Here is a 4,723-nt window from a genome sequence, read left to right as displayed (position 1 = left end):
TTTGTTAGGGCTTCGACAAAATAATATTAAGAAAGGAGGAACCAATAAAATTCTAAGACTACGAAAAAAAATGATCAAGAAAATGTGAATTTCATAGAGGAGTCTCTAGTGGAATTTGGTGTTATTATGATATTAAATAACCACTTTTGCATCCTCCAAAAATGTTTATGATTTCTTAGAATACTAGGGTTTGAGTAGCATATGTTGATCTATGAAATGAAATGGACAAGGAATCAATAGACCTTGCAAAATTTCATGTGGGACTAGATGTGGGAATCAGAGTTCAAAGAAGAGGAAGAATCCTAGTAGTCCACCGAAACTTTACGACTTTTCCAAAACTTTAAAAATTTACCAAAACACTCCTAGATTTTGAATTTTCTTGAATTTTTGTAACTTCTAACATTTGATAGTGATATAGAAGGTGATGAGTAACGACATTATGTAAATTTGACCAAGGGAGACCTATTCAAATATTTCAGAGGTTGTTATATGATAGAAAAAATGATACCAAATGCACGGGGGCCTATAATCAAGAAAATATTTGCATTGAGTGCCAACACCTACATCATCCCTATTTCATTCTTAAATGTTTGGGGCATCTTAAATTCAAAATCCAATCAATCAATCCAACCCTATCAATCATTTGATCAAGCAGATTCCTAAGTCAAAATCCTAAGCACAACCTATTCATCATCAACATCCTACCATATTTATCTTTTCTTCAAAACATGATTACTCCTCTTTCTCTCAATGAATTTTAGTTGCAACTACACTTTAAAGAGGAGAAAAATGTAGACATCTAAAATTGTCCTATCACCATATCAACATCGTCTTGTTTTACCGCATTCTATACTTATGTTAGATAACAAAAGGGCAGATTCCAAAAAGATAGGGAGATGAAACTAGAAGGATTTTGTGGAAGAGGATTGTTAAGATGATCAAATTTTCTTCACTTTCTTTTATGTGTGCTATTTTTGCATTTCAAGTTGGAGTATGTTTTTGTAAGTCTTTAGAAGTTGTTACAATAACACAAAGAGATTGGGTTGTGGCTCTTGCCACACTTATTCACAATAGATTCTAACACATTTTCCTTATGCTATCATAGTCCAAGTTGCATGGTAACAAACATGTATGTATTATAAATTTAGGACTTATATTTGACTTTTCTTGATGTGGATATACCTATTTGATTTTCTAGAAGTAAATTCTCATAAGAATTATTTTTTGTTTTTCCAAGTTTTTATTGAAAGAAGGAATACTTGTTCAGACCCAACTTTTAAATTCAAATTCTAGATATTCACATTTTGGATTCATGTCATTAAACAATGCATCTAAAATTCATTGGACAATTAGATTTTGCAATTCTTAAATCTTCTTAAACTATTTGAACCAATTAGAAGATAGATTGAGGACAATGCCAAAAAAAACATGGTGTGACTCAAGATTCCACTTTTATTCGTAATGAGGTGAATAAGTTGGAATTGAACAAGGCACTTCATTGCAAATTGTTGTAAGTTTTATTGTAAAACAAGATGTATATAAATGCACATTCCTTTTGCATTGTAAAACCATCTTTTGATCCACAAAAAGTCTACAAGTTTAAAATTTCAATTAGAGATCTCTATGCAATGAAGTGAATTCTACAATTTGATATTAGATCTTGTTTTATATTTGATCTAATGGTGAAGAAATTGTATCCTTGAAAGAGAGGTCGTGCGGGCATATATGCCTTGTATGTAGTACAGTTAGGTGCCCCCTGCATGGAATACGAGATAATTCCATATTACTATAAACCATCTCTAGACCCATAAATAGATCACCTGATATTGTAGAGTATATACAAAGATCCATTTGCATGGAATGCAGATAGTTCCACATTAGTATAAACCATATGTAGACTCATAAATAGATTACCTTATACTAGGGGAAGAACACCAGTTATGGACATAGTACAAATGACAATCATGTTTTTGTCAACCCAACCCCTCGTTACTACATTGTAAAGGAGCCCAAAAAATTGATAATAAAAAGTTCATTAATGAAATATCACATGTACCAATAGTGAATATTTTTTTAGCTTTTTTGACTATAATTAGCCCATTTGTGCACCACTACTGACCCATTTGTGCACCGCTATTGGGACATTTATGCATAACTACTGGGACATTTGTCCACTACTAGTGGATTACTACTAGTGGATTACTACTAGATATTTTGAGTTATCTACTATTGGAGCAAAGGTGATTATGTATCGGACGACACTTTGAAATGACCATTTTTTGACCTTTGTGCACATAATAAATTCCACAATGTGCATCGTTACTACCCAGAAGCCAAAACAATAGCTTTAAGCAGTTAAGTCGCATACGAAGAGAACCAAAAAAATCGTGGAAATCAGATGAATCGTTTAGAAACTTAAGATGCACGAAGTTAGCTATATCCACTACTTTCCGTATAGACTATCCAAAAAATGCACGAAGTGAGCTATATCCACTACTTCCCGTATAGACTATCCAAAAAATGCACGAAGTGAGCTATATCCACTACTTCCCATACAGACTATCCAAAAAGATCCATTTCGATTGCTATTTAAGTCTAAACATGCTGATCTTGTTCTTTCATGTACTCATATGATTTATTCTTGGCAGAGTTTCCCTCATTCAGTTTTCAACGGTACTGTGGAACAGAGAAGGACAAAATGACAGAAGAGAAGAACATCTTCAGCAGTAAACACAGCTTTGGCAAGTACCTTCAGGTAAGAAAATTTCTCATGTGATACGAGAGCATAAACAACGAAATTTGCAGACACGCGATTGGGATTTAAATGGCAGCAGGAGCAGGTAAATCACGTGCCCGAGGCGTTAGCAGAACGCAAAATTGCATGGTAGGGAACTTGAGAATAGTAGGTGAAGGAAAATGACCTAATTAAAGCCTCTGCTGGTACAAGTAGTTGAATCGCATGACCAGGTATTCAAAGGAAGCAAAAATCCCTCTATATCTCGGGACAAACATGTGAAGAAAATGACAAGACATCCGTGACAGGGCACGACAAAGTGTTAGTGTCTTCTGAATCACATGATCTTTTCGGTGGAAAACTGGTAGATTGAAGGAAAAAGGGCGACCAGATATGTGCAATCACTTCTTATTTGTGGACCTGGGTAAGCATTACCGGAAGAATTTGTGGCAGGACACTATGAATCACATGACGGAAATGTTTGAAGTGGTAGGGTTCATGAACTCGCACGATCTGCAGGAAAGCACTGACAATAAACCCTAAAACGGGGGCTAGGTCCAAAAACGGCAGCGGTTTTCTTCCATCAAAATGGTATATAATGATTCTGATATTCAGTACCATGACATCACCATATTCTCCATACAAAATTGTTGTCAATGGTGGGATCCACACCCGCCTTTAACTTTTTCCTTCCGATCTTGCCATTTTCCATCAATACGACACATATAGTGCTGCCAAATATAGGTTAAAGCCCTAATTTCTGGTGAAAATACTGTTTCTTCTTTATCCAAAAGTCAGTTTTGTGAGGTGATCTGTCTCATAGACTATATTTAGTCTGATAGACATTAAAATAATTTTTTTCTCCTAATTCAGCCTTCTGATTGCAGTTGCAGGGAATTTGGAGAGTGGAAGAGAAATTAGGAACATCTTATGCAGGGGCCTGTACCAGCATAACGCCTAGCAGAGAGCAGCTTTTCTGAACAAGTGCAGAGTTCCAATGGCACAGAGGAATGTTATAGAACTGGAATCCGCAAATTTTGGGCGATTTAATTCTAATTTGAGGTAAAGATTGCGATTGAAGAATTTTTATTCAAATTGTACATTCATTTACTGATCCACTTCAATTCTCTGTTGAAATATGTGGATTCATTAGTTTGCAGGGACAAAGATGGCCATGGTTTGACCCCCGGGAATATTTTTTTCATTTCTCCTTCCATCTTTTCGCACTGTGAATTAAATATATATTCATATTAGCATGCATTGCCAAACAGAAAAGGGGCGGCTCAGCTGGGTTCGGTTTTTTTATATTCACAGTCAATTGATTTGTTTTGGCATGATATCGTGTGGAATTCATAGTTTCTAGTAAAGTATTTTTATTAATATTTCTGATTTATGTTGATAAAAACAATATTCACACAATCAAGTTAAAAAATTAGAAATTTATGGTCTTCAATGAATTTCACTTTGATAATAAAAAAGGGTTTATTTCATTTTATTGTAATTTTTTCTTCTCTTTTGTGAATTTGTTTGTTCTTTGTAGAAGAGTTGAAAGATTTTCATGAATATTTCCTATACTTTTCAACGTGTCCTAACCTTTCTTATACACCACTTCGATGTTTTTTTTCTATTTTTTTTTTATTTTTTTTTAATATTAAGAAATTAAATAGATTTTTTTTTTTTTTTGGAAGATGATCATATTGATAATATATTGGAATTATTAATTAATTGATAGGCTTTTTTATTGTGGGCTTCCACGTTCACATTTTAGGACAAACTTATCTCATGTCTCAAAACAGGGGTAATTTACTATTTAATCCGTTTTTTAATTATTTTGTGATTACTAGAAACAGGTTTAATATCAAGCATTCAAAAAATGTTGTCTTACGCTTGAAAACAAAGCCCACTTTATTAGGAAGCACTACAAATGATACGTGAAAAGGTCATAAATATACAGGGGACCTTAATAACTTCATATGTGATTATGCTATC

The 4,723-nt window shown here is 33.9% G+C and overlaps 1 long non-coding RNA gene across 2 annotated transcripts; it reads left to right on the top strand.

The window, feature by feature from the left end:
* Positions 1-2,584: 2,584 nt before the first annotated feature.
* On the top strand, positions 2,585-4,071 carry LOC131065796 (uncharacterized). Of its 2 annotated transcripts, XR_009372799.1 has the most exons (3): positions 2,600-3,325; positions 3,622-3,796; positions 3,888-4,071. It is a non-coding gene; the product is annotated as an uncharacterized LOC131065796 (long non-coding RNA). The 2 variants fall into 2 exon arrangements; XR_009111476.2 differs by having other exon boundaries at positions 2,585-3,325; positions 3,622-4,071.
* Positions 4,072-4,723: the final 652 nt, after the last annotated feature.

This window comes from Cryptomeria japonica, chromosome 6 (assembly GCF_030272615.1).
Source record: "Cryptomeria japonica chromosome 6, Sugi_1.0, whole genome shotgun sequence".
Classification (NCBI taxonomy): Eukaryota; Viridiplantae; Streptophyta; class Pinopsida; order Cupressales; family Cupressaceae; genus Cryptomeria; species Cryptomeria japonica.
This window is presented reverse-complemented; position numbering and strand designations above follow the sequence as displayed.